This window comes from Lynx rufus, unplaced genomic scaffold (genome assembly GCF_022079265.1).
Source record: "Lynx rufus isolate CCGP_SWC_20201006 ecotype Redwood Valley unplaced genomic scaffold, mLynRuf1.p SCAF_24, whole genome shotgun sequence".
Taxonomy (NCBI): Eukaryota; Metazoa; Chordata; class Mammalia; order Carnivora; family Felidae; genus Lynx; species Lynx rufus.
This window is the reverse complement of record NW_025814839.1, coordinates 20,902,995-20,925,254: the sequence shown is the minus strand read 5'-3', so window position 1 is coordinate 20,925,254 and position 22,260 is coordinate 20,902,995. Positions and strand designations below refer to the sequence as shown.

At 51.9% G+C, this 22,260-nt stretch overlaps 1 protein-coding gene across 1 annotated transcript in view; it reads left to right on the top strand.

The window, feature by feature from the left end:
* The window catches only part of SEZ6L (seizure related 6 homolog like), a 179,737-nt gene that overhangs the window by 57,465 nt on the left and 100,012 nt on the right, over positions 1-22,260 (top strand). The gene's annotated exons all lie outside the window — the stretch shown is intronic.

Here is a 22,260-nt window from a genome sequence, read left to right as displayed (position 1 = left end):
GCCCACAGGCCAGCCTGGGAGCTATTTTGATCCCCAGTGCGCTGGGAGGTCTGTGCGGGGTTTCTGCCGCCAGGGACCCCTCTGTCCGACCAGTAGGCATGGTCCAGCGGGAGCTTGCACAAGAAACGGCAGTTTCCTCTCTACCGAAGAAGGTCCTAGAAGTAAGGGCGTTGCCCAGTTGGTTCTGTTCACCCCTCGGTGCGGCCTCGAAGCTGGTGGCTCAGTGTCGAGGCTCATTACCCACCCTGACTTCATCTCACTCAGTACCTTGGTGGTGACAGGGGCCATTCTGCGCCCGCTCCCCCGGCCCCACAGCGCACAAGCCCCTAGCCCTGTGGCTATGCAAGTGACCACCAGTCAAAATCCATTTCGACCCCGGCTTTGGGCCTTTGCGCTCACCTGAGCAGAGGCTGGGGAGACAGATGGCCCTGGTGAGCCAGTTTGATGTCCTGTGATGGTGTGGGGGGGGGCAGGGACACAGGTAGGTACAGAGAGGGGATCCCCAAACAACACTCCATGAGGCATTGGGAGAGACCTCGCTTGGAACACCCGCTTGCTCCATTACCCTGAGCAGTGACTTAGCCTCTCTGAGCCTCAGTTTCCTCAGCTGTAAAATGGGCTCACAGTGCCTTCCTCCTTGGGGGGTGGATGAGGAGACAATGTGAAGGCTTAGCATTGTGCCCGGCCCCTCATGAGTGCCCGTTCAGTCAGAATTGCCGACGTCCTCATAGCTTCGGTTGGGCAGGTCCCGTGGAAAATGCCTTGCCCCAGCTGAGCCTCCGTTCCCCATCTGTGAAAGGAAGTGGTCATAGGAGCTGAGTTTTGAGCTCCCTCTTGCCCTAAAACTCATTAGGTCGCGCACACGTGGCACACGCATGCACGTATGCCAAGAGCTCAGACTCTGGACACAGGGAGATGGGAGTTCAACTCCCAGCCGTATCTTGCCCGGCTGTGTGTCTTGTACAAGCCGCTTACCCTCTCTGAACCTCAGTCCCCTCCTCTGTAAAATGGAGAGGACCGTGTCCGAGAGCGGCCTGGGACTCCGGGGGACTCTGAGAGTTAGCACTCCGCACGGGCTGGGGGGGGGAGGGGAAGGTGGGTTTAGGAGCGCTGTGCAGGTGACAGCTAGGAGACCCTCTCCCCCGCCCCCTGCCCACACCCCTGCCTACTCAGCGGTGCCCTGCCATGGGTTAATCTGATCTGGGAGCAGGAACACAAATTTTCCATTCAAAACCCACAGACCATTTTTGTTCGGTAATAGATTTAAACAAGGTTTTCTCTCACAGCAATCTTCCCTAATCTCCGATTGTTCCCTTTTTAGAGATGCAGTGTCCTTTTGCATCGCTGGGAGAATACCAATTAGATATTGTCTGAAACCTCCCCTTGTCTCGCCAGGGAGAGCTTTGCTGGTTGTTCACAGGAGGCGGCTGCTTGGAGCTGCCTTCTCCCGTCCTGTGTCAGCTGATTTTCTTCCCGACACATCCCTGCCCACGGTCTGGGCTGGGGCGGTGGAGAAGGGCCCTGTAGCAGCTTCCCCAACTTCAAGTGGAATCCTTCTCACCCAAGGAGGAAAGAGTAATAATAGTAAAGAGGACTGTTAGGTGTTCCTGGCGCTCCTAATGCGGGGCCCCCTGCCTTCCAACACCACCGTGCATAAGGGAAGCTTCCAGTGCCCATTCTACAGATGGGGAAGCTGGGGCTCAGAGAAATTAAGCACTTGGACCAGAGCACGAGGCTCTGCTCTAAACACGAGGTACACCCAATGATTATAGCAGCGCTTTCAACAATGGCCAAATTATGGAAACAGCCTAAATGTCCATCAACTGACGAATGGATAAAGAAGCTGTGGTTTATATATACAATGGAACGCTACTTGGCAATGAGAAAGAATGAAATCCTGCCATTTGCAGCTACGTGGATGGAACAGGAAGGTATCACGCTGAGTGAAATAAGTCAGTCAGAGAAGGATACCATATGTTTTCACTCATATGTGGATCTTGAAAAACTTAACAGAAGACCATGGGGGAGGGGAACAGAGAGGGAGGGAGGCAAACCATAAGAGACTCTTAAATACAGAGAACAATCTGAGGGTGGATGGGGGGGTGGGGGAGAGGGGAAAGTGGGTGATGGGCAGGGAAGAGGGCACCTGTTGGGATGAGCACTGGGTGTTGTATGGAAAGCATTTTGACGATAAATTATATTTAAAAAAATAACTAGGGGCACCTGGGTGGCTCAGTCGGTTAAGCGGCCGACTTCAGCTCAGGCCATAATCTCATGGTCTGTGAGTTCAAGCCCCATGTCAGGCTCTGTGCTGACAGCTCAGAGCCTGGAGCCTGCTTCCAATTCTGTGTCTCCTTCTCTCTCTGACCCTCCCCTGTTCATGCTCTGTCTCTCCCTGTCTCAAAATAAATAAAATGTTAAAAAAAAAAATAACTAGGGGCGCCTGGGTGGCGCAGTCGGTTAAGCGTCCGACTTCAGCCAGGTCACGATCTCGCGGTCCGTGAGTTCGAGCCCCGCGTCGGGCTCTGGGCTGATGGCTCAGAACCTGGAGCCTGTTTCCGATTCTGTGTCTCCCTCTCTCTCTGCCCCTCCCCCGTTCATGCTCTGTCTCTCTCTGTCCCAAAAATAAATAAACGTTGAAAAAAAAATAACTAAATGCGGGTACAGATGGCAAGTAAACCCATAACTTAGCAAGGGGATTTCTACTATACGAGGAGCGTAATTGTGAGTGTCAGGGGCTGGGGATAAATGTGCTTTCTCACAAAGGCAGCCAGGGGCCCCTCTTAGAAGGTGACATTTGAGTTGAGACCTAGGCGGGGAGGAGGAGCCGGCTGCTGCGGGATGTGGGAGAAGTGGGTTCCGGGAAGGAGGACGAGGCTTGAGGATGCAGACAGGTGTGCGGGAGGCGAGTCTGGGCAGCGAGGAGGAACCACTCCCCACGGGGCTCTAAGGCCAGGGTGGGAGTTTGATCGGATTCTCAGCGCGATGGGAGGAGAATGTGGGCCCACCATTGGACACGTTAGGGCCCCCTCTGACCGCCGTGGAGGCTGGAGTGTGGGGACCCAAGAGCAGGAGCAGGGAAGCCCTTCCAGAAGCATCAGGCTGCTTCACCTCTGTAGCTTGGGAGGAAAGACAGGTTGGCCATAGTGGAGTCTGGGAGGGGAGGTGGAGACAGGTGAGACAGGACCAGAGGAGCAAGTCGCCCCAGTGAGGCACGGGATTCTCGGTGCCATGGGAACCTTGAAGGGGTCAGCTTTGACACTGGAGAGCAGAGCCCCCAGTCACTGTGGCTGTGAGTTCGAGCCCCACGTTGGGTGTAGTAGAGATTACTTAATGAAATCCTCAGGGGCGCGTGGGTGGCTCAGTCAGTTAAGCGTCCGACTTCGGCTCAGGTCATGATCTCACGGTTCGTGGGTTAGAGCCCCGTGTGGGTTCAAGCCCCGTGTCGGGCTCTGTGCCGACAGCTCAGAGCCTGGAGCCCGCTTCAGATTCTGTGTCTCCCTCTCTCTCTGCCCCTCCCCCATTCACTCACACACACTCTCTCTCTCTCTCAAAAATAAAATAAACATTAAAAAAATTTTAAATAAAATCCTTAAAAAGAAATCTGAGTCCCAGATCCATCACTTACTAGCTGGGTGACCCTGTGCAAGTGACCTAACTTCTCTGAGCCTCAGTCTCTCCTTCTATAAAATAGCAGTAACACAACATTTATCTGTTTTCTCAGGTTTTACCATTAGGGTTTTTTCTTTTATCAGCTTCATTAGGAGTAATTGGCATTCAGTAAACTGCACATGTTTAAGACGTACACGTTGAGAAATTTCGAGATGCCTGTGCACCCATGAAACCCTCCCCACCATCAAGATAACAAACACATGCATTCCCCTAACGTGTTTTCATGCCTTTTGGTAAAAAATCCTTCCCCTCACCCCTTCCCACTCCCGCCACCTCCCCTAGGCTACCACTGTCACAATACATTAGCTTGAATTTTCTAGAACGTTCTATAACCATGTAGTACATACTCTATTTTTTTTTAATCTGCCTTTTTCCACTCGGTATAATGTTGCTTGAGACTCGTCCATGATGATGTGGGCATCTGTGGCTCATCCCTCCTCCCAGCTGAGTGGCTGGTAGTCATCCTCTGCATGTACCACAATTTGTTCATCTGTGCATCTGTAGACGGGCTGTCTCTAGTTGGGGGCTATTCTGAATAAATCCACTGTGGACATGTGGACATGTCTTTATATGGACACATGTTCTCATTCCTCATAGGTAAACAGCTAGGAGGGAAATGGCTGGATCATATGGTAGTTGTTGGTTTAATTTTTTTTGAGAGAGAGAGCGAGAGAGCGGTTCCCAAGCAGACTCCATGGTCAGCATGGAGTTTGATGTGGGGCTCGATCCCACGACCCTGGAATCATGACCTGAGTGGAAATCAAGAGTCGGACGCTCAACCGACGGAGCCACCCAGGCGCCCCGCTGCTGGCTGTCATTTTAAATGTGGCCGTTCTAATGGTTGTGTCAGGGAATCGCACTGTGATTTCGATTTGCATGTCCCTAATGACTAATGTGTTGAGCATCATGTCCTGGGCTTATTTGCCATCCATCGACCTTTTGGGCACTGCAATGCCTCTCCAAATATGTTGCCCACTTTGGGGGGTTGCTTATTTCATTACTATAGAGTTTCGAGAATTGTTTCTATATTCTGGGTACGATTCTTTATCCGATAAGAGATTTACAAATAGTTTCTCTCCATCTGTGGCTTGTCTTCCTTTTCTTAACATTGTCTTTCAATGAGCAGACGTTCTTGATTTTAATGAGGTTCGATTTAGCGAATCTTCCTTTTATGGGTATTTTTTTTTCCTCATAGGGTGTTAAGATAATTCAGCGCCTGGTACATTAGTAAGCGCTTAATAAATGGCAGATGCCACTGTTATTACTATGCAGGAGGAAATGTCCCAGTGAGTGAGGTCTGGAGGCCCAGGGTCTCTCTACACCCCCCTCTGTGCAGCCCGGCTAAGCTGTCTTCTGCTCTCTGGGCCTCAGTTTCTCCATGTGTGCAATGGGGACTTGCATGGCCAAGTGATATTTGGGGGCCCTTTATCTTGGATGGGTCAGAGCTGGGATTGGGAAGGCTCCTTTCCAAGGACCAGAAATCCTGCCTCCCTTTTTGAAAAAAAAAAATTAATGTTTACTTATTTTTTTTTTTAGTGTTTATTTGTTATTGACAGAGACAGAAACAGAGCATGAGTGGGGTAGGGACAGAGAGAGGGAGACACAGGATCTGAAGCAGTCTCCAGACTCTGAGCCATCAGCACAGAGCCCGATGTGGGGCTCGAACCCATGAACCATGAGATCAGGGCCTGAGCCAAAGTCGGACGCTTAACAACTGAGCCACCCAGGCACCCCGACCCTGCCTCCCTATTGAACTAAGCATCCTGCAGGGGGTTTCCAGTCTTCTGGGGGACACTGGAGAATCTCTCACCCCAGAGGCCTAGACGCTTCCCAGAATGCTCAGGAGCTGAGATTCTGCAGGTAAAGAAACCAGGGTTCAGAGAGAGACACGGATAAGAAGAGGCTGAGTCAGAATGTGCACCCAAGTCCGTGTGACCCCAAAGCCCAGGCTCCCTGGGCTCTAACCAGGCAGGGACCCTGGAGGAGGGAAATGACAGGGCAGGCAGAGAGAGGGGAGCTTAGCCAAAGAAATGTTCCATCTGAAAGGCACAGTGCATTCCCTCCCAAGCAGCTGTGAGCAAAAAATAGAGTGGGTTGGAATTAGCAGACCTTTTTTTTTTTCCTCCCTTTTAATTTATAGCTTGTTAGTTGACATGCTCATTGGGAGAACGTCTTGCTCTCTGGTTTGGCAAAGTCAATGACAAAGTACTGACAGCCGGAACAGCCTTCTTCCTCCGGGTCAGCTTGTGACCAGGTTTGGGAACTCATCCGTATCCCCAGGCATCTCAGCAATAGCGGCCCTTACCCAGACTGCCCCCCGCGTTCCAGAACGTGGGGAAACCCCACTGTCGGCTTGATGTCTGCGACAGTCCTGTTTCTGGTGTTCATTTCCCCAAACATTTAGTAAACCACTCACACTGTTCTCCAAGCGCCGGAGAAATAATGGCAACTAGGACACAGCTCTTGTCCTCAGGCTGGGGAGGCGACAGTCACATGCACAAATAATTATAGGACCATGTGATGGGAACTGCGGCAGCAGCTGAGAGGAGGGGCAGACTGTGTCTGGGTTGGGGCGCCAGGGTGGGCTATGTGGAGGGAGTGATATTTAAACTGGGTTTTGAAGGATGAGTAGGAGTTCACCTGAGTGAGGATACCCCCAGTGTCTGATACTTGGGGATGTTCAGTAAACGCTCCTGCCCTATTCAGTTTCCCAGTGGTCTCTCCGATGTTGCCCTTAAGTGCTTTGCCGGATTATAAACTTACCAGGGGCAGGGATTTAGGCCTTTGCTTTCTCCTTTGCTGCCTGTAGTTGTGGACACGGGACCTGACACATAGAGCAAAATGTCTCGTCCTCGGCACTGTTGACATTTTGGGTGGGGGGGGGTTGGATAATTCTTTGTTTGGGGCAAGAGGGTGGGAGCGAGGGCATGTCCTGTGTATCGTGGGATATTCACCAGCAGCCCTGACCCCTCTACCACTAGCTGCCGGGAGCACCTCTCCCCCTCCTCCCTGCAAATCCTGATAAACAAAAAAGAAGTCTCCAGACATGGCCAGATGTCCCCTGGAGGCAAAATCACACTTGGTTGAGAACCACTCTCATAGAATATCCTTGTATTCATTCCTCTATTCATTTGAGTGTTTCATTCATGCATTCAACAGACATTTACTGACTACTTACCGCGGGCCGGGCACTTTGGCAGGCATTGGGAGCACAAGGACACGTGTAAGACACAGCCATGGCCACTGGCCTCAAGAAGTTCTCGGTCAGAGAGAAAAAGAGGCAAACCAATGAGCTGTGATGGGGGAGTGCACAGGCTTGGGGAGCATGGGCCGGGGGCAGGGGATGGATTCCAGGAAGGCTTCCTGAATAGGTAACACCTATACTGAATATTCCAGATAAATAGAAATTAAGCAGGTGGAAGGAGGAGCGGGCATTCTAAACAAACAAAATGGGTTGGGCAAAGTCCTTGAGGATGAGCAAACACGGCCCTTTCGGGGGGAGGAACACAGTTCTGCGTACCTGGCGCACAGATCTCCAGGTGGCGTGGAACAGAAAGGCTTTATCCTGAGGGCCATGTGGGAGCCACTGGAAGAGCTGAAGCAGAAAAAGAAGGGACATGATCAGATGAAAAAAGAGGAAACCTCTCTGGCTGCAAGGCAGCAGAGGGGCCCCGTTAAACGGCCTGAGTTTTTGGCTCGGGCGATGTTCTCATAACTTCAGAGCCGCCTCCTGGCCCCCCGGCCCCTCTCTGGGCTGCTCCCTGGGTTCCCTTCACAGAGGAGGCACCAGATGTCACGCTACCCCCCACCTGGGCCGCCTCCACAAAGGCCTCCTTCCCATCCAGCGATTTCTCAGGTCGACACACGGGAAAGCGTTTTATCGACCTGTCACGGAGCCCCTGATTGGGTTTGGAGTTTGAAGACGATGGGAGGGTGGGGGACAGCATACGGCTCGTCTCCCCAGAGTTGCAGCTGCCGACCGAACGGAGAAGCCGAAGCCCTCTAACTGCTGCAGAACTTTGGTGTTACCGAAACTTCCTCATGCCTGAATGATGTACGACCTTCCCAGTGTGGCTCAGGCCTTTCCCGCGGCTCTCCAAAAACAGATGAGATTTTATTTTTTTACGCCATTTATTGATGTATTTGGCTGATCTCTCTGGGGAAGGGAAGTTATTAAATACTGGGGACAGAAACGGGGGTGGGAGGTGGTCAAACCATCCGAGCCCATGGGCTTGATTAATTCCAGCCGTGACATTTATTTCCAAGGGGCCGCTCAGAAAGGTAGTTATGTGCTAACCTGCCCGTTCCCAGTCCGGGGTTCCCAGACCCTGATGGTCTTTGAGCGGAGTGATCAGGGAGGGTCTGAGGGATAGAGTAAGGGTTTTGGAAACCCTAATAGGAATCCTATACCTAGCCAAACGGAGGCTGAATCTGCTAGTTAACAGGTCAGGTTTCTCCAGCTGACAATTCATCAGTACTGCCTGTAGGGTGACATTCTAACTTTTACTCAGTTGGCACGGCCACTGGCAGCCTTCTCAGACCTCACTGTTGCCACTTCCCTTCCCAATGCCCCCTCCTATCCCCTCTGACCCCACAAAAGCCCGTGCACACCAGTCCTCCATCACACCTGTCCCCACACACGCCAGCCTCTCTCACGCCCAGGACCCAGTCAGGACCCTTGTCTCCTCCCCTCATCTTCTAGCTCACCCAATTCTCAGCTCACCATCCCTCCTTCCGGAAGCTGCCATGGACGGTCCAGGCTACCCCGGGGCCCTCTAGATAGTGGGATCTTGAGTTACCACATCTGGGTTCAAGTCTTGGCTCAGTCACTTAAGATGTGACTTCACCTCCCGGAGCCTCAGTTTCCCCACATGTCAATCAAAGATAAACCAAGTTCCTATCTCAGATACTATGGCGAGGATCACATGTAATCATTGGAAAGGCTCTCAGCTCTGACCCACCGCTGAGATCCTGCAAGTAACGTTAGCTGTCACTGAATTTCTTCATCTATGTATCTGCCTCCCCCGCAGAGGCAGGGACCAGGTCTTTCGTCCCTTATCCTCAGATTCTGGTGACAGTGCCTCACAAATAGGAGACTCCCAATAAATGTTTGCATGAAGGAGTCCAAAGATGTCAGACCGGGAACTGGAGCCACTTACCAGCTCGGTGAACCCAGGGAGGTCCATTCACTTCTCCGTGCCTCGGTGTCCTCATTTGTTTTGTTTTGTTTTATGCTTATTTATTTCTGAGAGACAGAGAGCAAGCAGGGGAGGGGCAGAGAGAGAGGGAGACACGGAATCCGAAGTAGGCTCCAGGCTCTGAGCTGTCGGCACAGAGCCCAATGCGGGGCTCGAACTCACGGATCACGCGATCCTGACCTGAGCCGAAGTCGGACGCTCAACCGACTAAGCCACCCAGGCGCCCCGTCAGTGTCCTCATTTGTAAAAGGGGTTTCACGATTGTGCCCATCTTGCAGGGTAGTTGATAATAGCTAATAATAGCAACCTGTGTCCAGCACAAAGTGAACACTACTTAAGTGCTCCTCTTACTATTTGATTAATAAAACCAGGGAACCACATGATTTATTAATGCTCCAAAGCAGCGTGGCAGACAAAACACATTTCAGAGCGTACAGTCGCGGGGGAGGGCTATTAATGATGAATCCGTTGTGGCTCCTGAGGTGGCCCCAGCTGCCCCCACCCCGCCCCACCTGCTCCCGGGCCTCTGAGCTGGTAGCTGCGGGGAAATAACCGTTCGGACTTTTTTTTTTTAATCAGCAGAGTGCAGGCACGGTATTTCACATGCCGGCTGTTTAAATGTACACCTAGTTACAGCTGACTGCCTTGGATGATTGGTTGAGGGGGCCGAGTTCCCGTTTGTCCCCAATCAATCTGGAAACTGAAAAGCGGCCAGAATATTCATATTCCACCATCAGGCCGACAGCCTGGGATTATTCTTGATGGAGGAGCTGTGGAGCCCGTGTCTGGGAGGACGCAGGAGACCTGGGTATCCCCGGGGCGGTGGATTCACAGAGGCGGGGGCTCCAGCGGATGCTGTCCCCTTAATCAGTTGGGCGGAGGGCCCTGGTTAGAGAGGCAGGTGGGGCTCTGAGCCCCATGCTGTGGCTGCAAAGGTTGTATATGTTTGACACAACATAGCCCAAAGTGACGAGCACGTAGGCTGGTATTTCATAAGCACCTACTATGAGCTTCCTTTGGGCACAGCACTCAAGGAGGAAACGCAGGAGGGAGTGTAAGTGCTAAAAATACCAGTTCCATCTGGAAAGATCGAAAAGTCAAGTCGGGGAACTGCGTTTATAAAGATGGCCCCATGATGAGACGGCACGCGTTCAATGACTCCTGTGTTTACTTCATGGATTAGCACCTACGCCGAGCCAGGCACGATCCTGACGCCTCACAGATGCCGAGGAGGAATAAAATGCGGGCCCTGCTTCCCGAGGCAGCAGCGTCTTAATAAGAATAATAACAAAAATAGTAATGCTGGCTGTTTATTGGGCACTGACATTGAGCCAGGGTTTCACACAGATTGTTTCATGTAACTCTCACAGTGGCTCAATGAGATAGGGTCCTATTTTTATCCTCGGTTTGCAGATGGCCAGCCTGAAACTCTGAGAGGGGTTAGTGGCTTGGCTGAGGCCCATGCGTTTAGGAAGGAATCAAGAAGCAAACCAGTCCCGCCTGACCCAGACCTCTGTTGCTAAGGACTAGTGCCCTGCCTCTCAAAATGACAAGACACAATGTTTCAACTGCTAGTGGGGAAACTACAGAAAGTCCAGAGGGATTTCTCAAACTGGAGTCCCCGTCCCCCTCCCATGCCCAGAACATGCATAGTGTGCATCTTGCACATAGTAGGTGGTCAACCAGGACTGGCTGGGTGACTGACAACCCGTTGGGGGGCTTTCTTTGCACCACCAGGCAGGCTTCTGCCCGTTTCTTCCATGTTTTTTTCAAATCGTCCATCAAATCCCTGGAGGGGGATTGTAGTGATCCTCATGGTGTAGAGAAGAAACTGAGGCTTGTGAGAAGTGGGGTTCAGACTTGAACCCAAGCCCCCCCCCCGACTCTGAAGCTCAGGTTCCTTCCCTGGGCCTTAGAGCCCCTCTACCCTCAGGGGGGCAATTCAACATGATATCCAGACCCCAGAGCCCCAATCCTTCCAGCCCCATGCGATGCCTCTTCATTAAATACAAAGGGCAATTTTCCCACTCTGGTGCCTTATCCACATGGAACCATCGAGATGTTCGGACTCTCTGAGCCACTGGGCTCATAAAGCCTCTCTCTTGTCACTTTCCACACTGGAAAAATGTATCCTCAAAGTCCTAGCGTGACCTTGGGTTGTTACATGTGGATCCAAGCAGGAAGCCATTCATTACAAGGTCATTGTCTTCCTTCCCTAACCTTTGCCAGCCCCAAGCTAGCCTCCTGGGGCTCCATCCAAGGGACATGACGATAGTACCTGCCTTGCTTGGTTGTTGGGGAAAGTGAGAGGATAATGCCTTTAAAAGCATCTGGTCCTCTGCCTGGCAGACAGCCGATACTTTACTCAATGTGGAAACACTTTGCTTGGAGTGATTTCAGCAATAATTTAGGGGCACCTGAATGGCTCAGTTCTTGATTTCGGTTCAGTTGTGATCTCACGGGTTTGAGAGTTCACGCTCTTCATCGGGCTCTGTGCCAGCATTGCAGAGCCTGCTTGGAATTTCTCTCTCCCTCTCTCCCTCAAAGTAAATAAATAAACTTAAAAAAAGATAGTAATGTATATGCTGCCACTTACTGAGCTACTGCTGTGGCACTAGGTTAGGTGTTCCATACGCATCATTCATTCTCCATTAACTGAGGGCTTATTATGTGCCAGGCACTGTCTTAGGCACTTGGAATTCACCTGTGAGGGAAAAACACAGGCCACAAATTTTGCCCTCACGGAAATCAGAGGTGGTTGAGGAAGGCCTCATGGAGATGGTGATGTCTGACATCCTTGTCGCTGATTCCCTGGCCAGGCACCCCTGTAAGGGAACCAGCCGTGTGGACGCTTTAAAGGAAAGCGTCCAGGCCTATTCGTTCACTCATTTCATCCCCCACGGGACGTGAGGGTATTATTATCCCCATTTGAGAGATGATGAGGCTGACATTCAGAGAGGCTGGGGTCATATTGTGAGCATCACAGAGCCAGCAGGGGACCTCTCTGGCTCACTGCAAGTCCCGGCAAAACGTAAGACCTTGTTACGGAGAGACTGGCTCCTCGTATGGTAAAGAGAAGGGGACGCTCTGCCCTCCCATTGCTGCCCCAGCCAGTTTCCAGGCCCCCCATCCGCTCTGCCTCCCAGAATCCAGCACAGACACAGGCACCTGTCTTTGCCTTCTGCCCTCCATGGGCCCCTGTCCTGGATGCAGGAGAAAGAAAGGGAAGCATCACCTTCTTGTTCTGGGCTTGACTCCTCTGTCTTGGAAAGCGAGTCTCAGAACACCTGCTCCACCGAGCCCTGGCATATTAAACAGCCGCCGAAAATGTATTGTTGCCTCCTTCAATACATAGCAATTACATGGCGTGTTTTGCTCATTAGGAAGAAATTGACACAGAGGCAATCCTGCTTTTTTAAATTACCACTAATCTCACTGCACCTGTTTGGAAAGAAGGCAGGAGGGGAAAAAAAAAAAAAAAGGTTGGTAATAACCATTTCACGATATTTTAAAAACAAACACTTCTAGAGCTCCCTTAAAAATAGCTTTTTGGGCTTTCGCGCTCCCATCTTATTTGAAGAGGAACCCCTCTGCCTCCCGCCACAGGCTGGCGTTACTCCCTGTCAACGTCACAGGCTCAAGTGCCACGGTTCTCGGCGCAAGGGAGGCACGGGAGATAAGCCCGGCATCCTTGAGGTTATTAAAAATGAGATGCCGTGATTAATCGTGTGCTAAGGGATTTGGTGCACGCTGACTGCGGCCATCATGCATACCTAAGAGGGTCATGGAAAACTGACTTCTTTGCAGGGGTTGGGAGGGAAGAAGGGATACAGGTGCCTTCACGGACGTCACCAGGACCCGGAGGGGTGGGGGCCGCTTGCCCAAATCAGGCACACAAGGCAGCCCATCCTGTTAGAGACCAAGGTGGGGAATGAGAAGGAAGTCATTGGAGGATTTCGCACAATGGCTTGACCTTGTTATGGTTTGGGTTTTATATGGATTTGCTTGCTCATGCATGGAGAACAGATTATATGGGAACAGAACAACTACGAGAAGAGGAGAGGGCACTGAAATTCATCAGAGGACTTGGTCCAGTCAACCCATTAACCCCCCCCCCAAGAAAAGAAAAATCATCAGAGCGGCCCATTAAAAGTGCACGCAGCTGTGAACCCAAATCACAATGGCCTTTGATGCAAATGAACTTGACTTCTGAGCACATTGTGGTGTTAGGTTCTGGCCACAGGGGGGGCTGAGGGATGAAGAAGGCAGGCTCCCAAAATGCAGAGCCCTCAAACAGAGGAGAGGGAGATTCGTTCTGGGTGCACACGCCTCGCCACAGTGAGCTCTAGAATAGAGACGCATTCATTCTAAATGGGGCATCTGGGAAGTCTCACTGGAGGAGGCGGTGGCTGAGCTGAGCCTTCCCAGGATGCGTGCAATTTTGGCAGAAAGAGCTGCAGGGTGCACCTGCCTGGTTTTGGAGGAGGAGCCTTGAGGAAGGATGTCGAACTTCAGTCTGCCTCGTGGGCAGCGGAAGAAGAGGGTCCACTGAGTGTAGAAGCTGGGGCTTTCCATTCTTTCTTCTCTGCTCTGTAGGTTTGCTTCCTGAGTGCCTGCTGGGGGCCAGGAGCTGCGCCAGGCACCAGAAAAGGATGGCCCCTGGCCATCCTGGCTCCTGGCCCCTCTTGGAACCCACGGACTGGTGGGTTTTAACGCTCGTGTGCAGCTAGGATATGGAGAAGAAAAAAATCTTTTATACCACCGTAGTCCATGCTTGCTCTGTCCGGCACTGGGGAGCCACGGCGAGTTCTAAGCAATGGAGTAACGTGCTGAACCAGACAAGGGATAATCATTTGAGCAGCGCGTAGAGGGTGGATTTGAGGAGGCGGGTTTGCATCCACAGGAAGCCGTGCAGGGGCACCCTGCCTGGTCAGCCCGGCCCCAGTGTGGCGGGAGACGGGGGATGGAGTGCCAGGGGAGAATGGGCTGCAGGTCTGGGAAGGGATGAAGGGTTTCCATGGCAACCTTTGCTTGCCCGTAGATAAGGTAGCTCTGCGAATTCCCCAGGCACCATTCCCACGGACCTTGAAGCCTGAATCCCTGGCAGCTGAAAGCCTGACGTTAGAAAGGCTGAGATGCAGCAGGCTTGGAAGGAGAGAGAGAGAGAGAGAGAGAGGAGGCAAAGCCGTTTTTCTGGAACTGGGCTGCAGGCTCCCAGGCAGCCCTTGAAAAGCCCTGGTCCCTGCTTCCTGCAGGATAACTCCTGCCTCCTCCGGGAGGAGACTCACCCAAGCCCAACCTTCCCCTCTGGGTTACCTCCTCCCCCACGGGGGCTCAGGCCCCCTGGAAAATGGGCTGCCGGTGCCCCCTTTCAGAGGTCTTGCCGTGACTCGCAACCCTGACGGCCGAGCTCCCTCCACCATGGCCAGCCCGGGGGAGGCAGGTAAATGCCAGCGGTCGGCTGTTCTTCTTTGGCATTTTTAAAGGTGCCGGCCTGTTGCCAGGACACCCGGTCCTCGCCACTGGCTGGCGTGTCATCTTGAGAGAGTCACTTCCCTGCTCGCGCCCTGTATGTGCCACACGGGGGTGCCGGCTCCCTCCCCGTGCACGCCGCCCACTTCGCCCGGATCATTGTTGCTTTGCTGCCGCCGTCGCTGCCGTTATTATTGCTGTTATTGCTGTTATTAGCACTCTTATCAGAAGCCCTGTACCGGTGATCCCTGCTGCAGAGGGCACAGATTACGAGTCCTGCACATGCTCCCCTTTGCTGAGCGCGCACAGCCCTCTTAACGAAGCTGACAACACGCTGCCCTTTTATCTTCCCTGCTCGAGACACAGTTAGATGGAAATTGTTAATGGAAATCACATGCCGTATTAAACAGACGTCAAGACAGGATTGCTCGAGGGCGACGAGACCTCTTAGGGCAAGGTAATCCCTTAAGTGTTCATTTCCCTTAGTCTTAATAATTGACCCCAAAGTCTCCTGTCTCGGTTCCCACACCAGGTCTGGGCTGTGCGCCCACCTCTGCCCAGAGGGCCCTCACGTCCTGTTGTGAATCAGACCCTTGTAAGCTACGTGCCCGCCTTCTGTTGAAAAGCACCCTCACCGGGGCCAGGCTTGGCTCCCGGCTGTATTCCAAACCCTAACCGGACAAGTCAGCCTGGGTATTTGACACATGGCAAACACTCCTCTTTGTGGGAAGGAAGAAAGAGGGAGGGGAGAGGGTCCCGTTGCCTTCGGAGCCCAACCCCCACCAGCAAAAAATCTGGAGAAGTACCAGAAGACCCTCTCCCGTCTCTCTCGCGGGAAGACCACTTTCCACCCCCCTCAAGGCTCCAGTCCTCGTCTTCCCTTGTACTCACCAAAGGGAGACAAAAACATTTGCAGGACACAAGAGCATCACACAAAGTTTCAAGGCTGCTAGCGCTGCTTCTCCCAACAGGGCCACTTAATCCCACAACATTTCTCCTGGGCTGCTGCCGCTAATTGAATTAAATGAGATGATATTTGTTGAGTACTTAGCGCCACGCCTGGAAATGTTGATGCCACAGAATTGGATCTGTAGTGGGTAGCGACTATTAGCATTATTGGTCCTACTCTTCATTAGGGTTATTACTAACCCCCTTCCTTAGCACAGCGCTTTGGAACCTCTGACCCATTTTCCCCTGCATTTCCCCAGGACGCCATCCGGGTCTCGATTTTCCCGTCAGACAAATGGGGGCGGTAATGGAAGCCACGTTTCCAGATCTGTGTCCAGGTCGGAGCTTTGCAGCTTCCTCGAATGACTCACGGCTCCCCTCTCTTGGGTTGATACCCCTCCCCCCCGCCACCGCCGCCTCACAAATTCACGTCTACCCGGAACCTCAGAAGGTGACCTCATTTGCAAACAGGGTCTTTGCAGCGGTGACTGGTTAAGAGGAGGTCATGGTGGATTAAGGTGGGCCCTACAGACCGGTGGCCTCATAAGAAGGATGTGTAGATGCAGGAGACGCACCCAGGGAAGATCACCGTGTGGCAGGGGACAGGGACCAGAGCCAGGCAGCTGCAAGAAGCCAAGGAATGCCAAGGTTTGCCAGGCAGTAGCAGAGACTGCAGAGACAAGGAGAGATCTCCCCTAGAGCCCATGCTTCAGGAGGAGCACGGCCCTGCTGACACCTTGATCTTGGGCCTCTGGCCTCTGGAACTACAGGAGAATGCACTTCTATTCTTCTGAACGTCTCAGTTGGTGGTAATCTGTTACAGGAGCAACAGGAAACGAATGCACCCTCTCCAGGCCTTGGTTTCCCATAAAATGGGGGAAATGGAGTATAGAGCTCACATACGCCTGGGCGGGTTCTGTGAGCTGCTCCACACAGAGCTTCTAGAAGGGGGCCAGGCAGACAAACGGCCTCCAGACCAGCACGCCTGGGCACGCGACTCTGGTCAAGAAGACCAGAGCTCCAGCTTTGCACAGTGGCAGCGTCCTAGCCAATGAGGTTTATCCGAGGCGCGATTATTGCCAGGAAGACCGGAGCTCGGTCTGTGCCTCCACCCCGGGGCGCCAGCCTGGACAGGGGGTTCCCTGCACGTTCGCGGGATTGCAGTGAATGGACAACAAGGTCAAACTGCAGTAGCTGGACAGAGGCCTTGACAACGTTACTATGTTACCTCCCTTAGCCACGTGTGTCCTCACGTCTAAAATGGGGATGGTGACATCCCTGCCTCCTAGAATCATAATGAGGGTAAACTGAGGAAGCACAGTGCCCTGCGCACACGTCCTTAGTAGGTGGGAATGGCCCTTGGTATTTAGATTGCTGTAATTCCCTCTTTTCCACAGTTGAGAAACTGAGGCTCAGAGAGGTAAAGTAACTCACCCAAGGTTGCACAGCTATCAGGCACTTGATCTGGGATCTGGATGTGGGACAGGTCTGACTCTGACCTCCTGGGTCTCAAGCCCCCTCTGGAGAAGCAGCTTGCCTCCTGGTTCTACCAAGGGGATGGGATGGTGGGAAATGGGGGTGGGGTTTATGGAGTTGAAAAGCAAAGGTTCGGTTGATCTTGCGTGAAATGACAACATTTTACTCCATGTTGGCGAGCACATTGCAGAACAATCTGGTTTTGAGACAAGAGCCCCGCAGAATGCATCCTGATGCACGTTTGCAAATAGGCTGGAGGCAGAAGCTTTCTCTGTAAGGTCGCCCCCCCCACCCACCCCTCCACCCCGCTAGGTGGCCCGTGAATCCTACCTATGCCATTGCATTTCTTACTTAGCATCCCAAAGGCCATCCCAGGGCTTGTGAAGATCTTAGGGCAGTCATTGGGAGCCAGGCACCGTCACTGGGAGTCAGGCATCACGGGTGGGGGCACTTGAGGTGGGAATGGGGAGAGGCTTGGAGTTGGCTCTGTAATCAAATCCTATGTCTGCCTTTTCTACCACTTAGACTTTGGGTCCACACCCTTCACCCTCCCAAGCCTCAATTTCTTCCACTATAAAATGGGGGGGGGGGGAGGGCAGGTGACTGATCTCAGGGCTGCTGGGTAGATCCTTGTTAAGGCAGCAAAGCACCTGCACTAAGTCAGTGCCCTCTGAAGAGGGCTGTCATTACAGGGACTGCTCAGTGGTATTTGTGGAGTGGAATGCTTCACCCCAGGGCCAGGGAGACTTGCAGCCCCAAGGCAGGGTGGGCCGGGCATCTGTCTCCAATACACGTTCAGACCTTGCCTGTTTTAGTAAAGGGGTTTGCCTGTGTGCAGTCTCTTGTGCCCCCGGTGGCAATTCAGGATCTGCCATCCATCTCCCTGTTCCTCTCCCTGGATGCCTGTAGCATCCCGAGATCACCCAGCCCCATTAAAACCCACTGGAGCAGCGTCGCTGCAAGGATGGTCTGCAGGCCAACAGCCACAGCAACCCTTGGGAACTAGTTAGAAATGCAGAATCTTGGACCCCATCCCAGACCTATTGATTCAGAATCAGCATTTTAGAAAAATCCTCCAGTGACTCATGTGCATGCTGATGTTTAGGAAGCATGGGTTAGAGGGGGTGCCTGGGGGGCTCAGTCGGTTAAGCGTCTGACTTTGGCTCAGGTCATGATCTCGCGGTGAGTTCGAGCCCTGCGTCAGGCTCTGTGATGACAGCTCGGAGCCTGGAGCCTGCTTCGGATTCCGTGTCTCCCTCTCTGTCCCTTACCCGCTCAAACTGTCTCACTCGCTCTCTCTTTCTCTCTCAAAAATAAATGAATAAACAAATTAAAAAAAAAAAGAAACAGGGTAGAGGGGGAAAAAACCAAAACAAGAAAAAGACTGGAGAGAAAGGGACCCTGGGAAGGGGGTAATTGAGTGTTTTAGTGACATATGTGCTTATTTTTGGTTTTGCATCTGAAGGTCACAGTCTCCCTTAGACCCTTGAAAAAAGTTCGTGGCAGGACCAGTCCTCACCCCAAACATCTGATGGCCTGCCGACAACGTTCTCGGAATTAACAAAGAGTGATATTAGTAATATTAGCAAATGATTTTGGACCCCTAATTCTGGGTCAGACACCATGCTAAGAGTTTAGAGAGCAGTCTCTCATTTAACCTTCACACCTACCGGGAGAGTTGGGTCTGATTATCTGCCCCTATTTTCCAGATACGGAATCTTAAGTTCACGTGGCTGGCCTGGATCACGTGGCTGGCCCGGATCGTGTGGCTGGCTGTAATGTACAGCAAGGAAATCATAAGCCGGGGTTTGAAGCAGGTCCTTCTGCAGTTCAGCCCCTCGTTGACCACCAGGCTGCCCAGCCTCCTGTACCAGGAGGACGCCTGCTGTGTGATGCTTGGTCCAACTTCTGGGCAAAACACATCAGCCCACAGACCTGTCTCTTGCTTTGCTGTCGTGACTGAGGCTATTGGTGTTGTCCCTTTGGGGTTTTGTTTGTTTGCTTTTAGGGTCCCTAGACCTTTCTGGGCAGTCCCTCCCACCTCCCACTTGCAATGCCCTCTCTCAACAGTTCTCGTCAATTTGCATTAAAAATGGTAATAGAGGGAGGCCTGGGTAGCTCCTTCGGTTAAGCTTCCGACTCTGGATTTCAACTCAGGTCATGATCTCGCGGTCGTGGGGTCGAGCCCCACATCAGGCTCATTCTTTCTCTGTCCCTCTCTCTCTGCCCCTCCCCTCTCTCTCTCTCTCAAAATAAGTAAACATTTTTTAAAAAGGCAGTAGAGCCCTTGATTTCTCCATTTCTGAGTCCACAGTGACTATCTCATTGCTTATACACAGTAGGTGCCCAGAAAATATTTGTTGAATTTCCTTTATTTATTTAGCTGGATTGTTGTTTAGCTTCTGATCATTAGTTCATGATGACTTAGTGGAACCGTGTAGTTGAATTTAGCTTATTGTATGCATTCTCGTGAGGGCCATATTTTCCCCAAGGGGACAAAAATTGTCTCTTGAATTCCTGTGTGTGTATAAAGCACAGATCTACATACAGTACGTAAAGAGATATATATAATCTCTCTGCAAGAATTAAATTTTCATAGAAAAACTATATTAAGAGGCCGCGAGGGTAAGTAATAATGAAAACTTTAAAACATGATAAACAAGCGTATCAAGGAATGCCAAGTTGTAACTCTAAAGATGTGCACCACAAAATACAAACAGACAGAGCACGTAATGAAAATGTCCAGCAACGTGAACCACTGGGTGGAAAGTTTACGGGGAATGTGCATCCTTCACAGAGGTCAAGTAAAATGCACCTAAAAGTATCCTGGGGGGAAACCACATTACACTGACTACATTAGCTTAAAACACTTAAACCAATAACACTGGATGCTGGCAAGGTTACTGTAACATTGGTTAGCTCGGATGTTTCGTAATTGGAAAGACCCCTTAGGAAAGCAGTATGGCGATTTTGTTCAGCAAGAGCTATAAAAATCTTCATGCCCTTTGACCAGGGAATTTCATTCCAGGGAATTTGTGCTTAGGAGTGGATTCGATCACAGCAGAAGCTGTTGCATAAGGATGCTCCTTGAGTATAGCTAGGGCAAAAAAAAAAAAAAAAAAAAAAAGGAAGGGAGAAGGAAGGACGGAGAGAGGAAGGTCCAATAAAACCAACACATGGGATGAAGCTCCTCACAGTGCTGAACACACGGTAACACTCCAAACATGGTTGCCTCTCCATTAATTCCCCCCACCCCCAAATGGCAGCAGGTGGGAAGAGTTGAACGTCTGTCCCATCTCGGGGGCAGGAGTCATCCTGCAGAAAGTCTGGAATGCTGGAAAAAGAGCCCAGCAAGCTAAGATAGTGGACAGCCAGCAGGTCAAGGGGACATTCTGCGAGGCTCTTTGTCAGTGGCTGGGTGTCTCCAGGCATGTATCTGTGGGCTGTTTTCCTGTCCTCAGAATTCTGTTACCTGGTCCTCCCAGCTCATTGCCGGTAAGAAAGCCAAGGCTTCTGCTTCCCGCAGTTAACTTGCAAGCTGGCTGAGAGCCCTCCTATGGAGCCAGCCTGGGGTGCACTGTGTAGACCGGTTTTAAAACACACTTTAGAATTCTCTCTCACTGCCTGTTAAAGCATGTAAGGCATCATTCCCCTAAGGCTCAAGCATCTGCATTTACACACGTGCCCTTTGCTCCCCCCGCTGAGCCTTATTAATGCTTCAGGAAGTCTGTGCTTGTCCCCGTCCCCGGGAGCTGTCTCCCATGCAGGGGCCTTGGTGGCCCCGAGAGAAACAAGAATCCCCTTTGATGTGCACATGTCAGATAGCTGGGATCTCAAAGCCCGAGAGGTGTCCCAGATGAAGACAATGGCCAACATCAACCTCCTTGTCCCCCAGTACAAGGAAGAGAAGGACTTTCTGTGGGTTTTGTCAGCCTGGGTCGAGAGGTGGCAGCATTTGAGGCCAGCCTGAGAAATCACTGTTGGCGTCTGAGAGTAACTTTTGCCAAGATAGTGGGGATTAGGGCTGTTTCCATCATTTCTAGGTAAACACAGCCCATCTGGGCCCACAGTTGCTGACAAGAGAGTCCTGGCTGGTGTTACTTCCGTGTCCACACAAAGGACCTTGCCACAGGCAGATAGGGGAGGGTGACCTGTGGCAGGGGCTGTATTCATTGACCGCAGGGTCAAGACCGTACTGGACGCTGGGATCCAATGAGAGCAAAATAGACAGGGCCTCTGCCCTCATGGAGCACACAGTCCAGCGGACAAATAGTAACTGTGTAACTTAAAAATCGTTGTAAAATTATATCCGTGAGCATTGTAGTGTTGCAAAAGCACGTGAGGGGATTTTGAGCTCCTCTGGGAGATCCAGGAAGTGATCCAGGGGAAGCTCAGCTCTCAGGAAGGATTAGGATGGGATGGGAGGGAGCAGAGGAATTGGGAAGGGAGAGAACTCCTTGGGCAAAGGCGTATTGTCTTAGTCATTCTTCCCCACCCTTCCCTGCTCACAAAGCAAGACAGGAAGATAACTGAGCAAAGATAAGAATGGTGAGGAGAAAGGGCAAATAGGTAAAAAAAAAAAAAAAAAAGGAACCATTGGAGACAGTAGGTGAAGAGTGGGAAAGAGATAAGCAGGTGGCATCAGGGGTAGAAGGGAGGTACGCATGGAAGAATAAACCAACAGAGGCATACGGGGCCAAGAACATAAGCCAACAAGTGAATAAAACAGGTGGATAAGAGGCCAGCTGAGGGACGAGGAAGCCAACACATGAACAAAAAGCCGGTTTCCTCCATTCCAGCATTTCCGGTGGCCAAAATGGTCGAAGGACTCGTTTCGAATGAACAGAATGCAGAACACGTGGCAGAGGGGCTCAGGGCTTGCTCTGTGCCGCAGAAGGGCTCGGGCTTGTCTGCACAGTGGAATCCCCGGGGTCTCCAGAAACACAAATACTCAGCGCCACCCCCAAAGATGCGGATCTGACAGGGTGTGGCCTGGGCACAGGGACTCTCGGGCACTGCCAGGACTGGGAACCGCAGCCACAGAAGACCGGTTCTCGCAGTCTGGTCCCTGGACCAGCAGCATTGGCATCACCCGGGACCTTGCTTAGAAATGCAGAATCTCGGGGTGCCTGGGGGGCTCAGTCGGTTAAGCGTCCGACTTCATCTCAGGTCACGATCTCACGGTCCGTGAGTTCGAGCCCCGCATCGGGCTCTGGGCTGACGGCTCAGAGCCTGGAGCCTGTTTCCGATTCTGTGTCTCCCTCTCTCTCTGCCCCTCCCCCATTCGTGCTCTGTCTCTCTCAGTCTCAAAAATAAATAAACATTAAAAAAATTAAAAAAAAAAGAAATGCAGAATCTCAGGGCGCCTGGGGGGCTCAGTCGGTCCAGCGTCTGACTTCCACTCAGGTCACGATCTCACGGTTCGTGGGTTCGAGCCTCGCGTCGGTCTCTGGGCTGACGGCTCAGAGCCTGGAGCCGGCTTCGGATTCTGTGT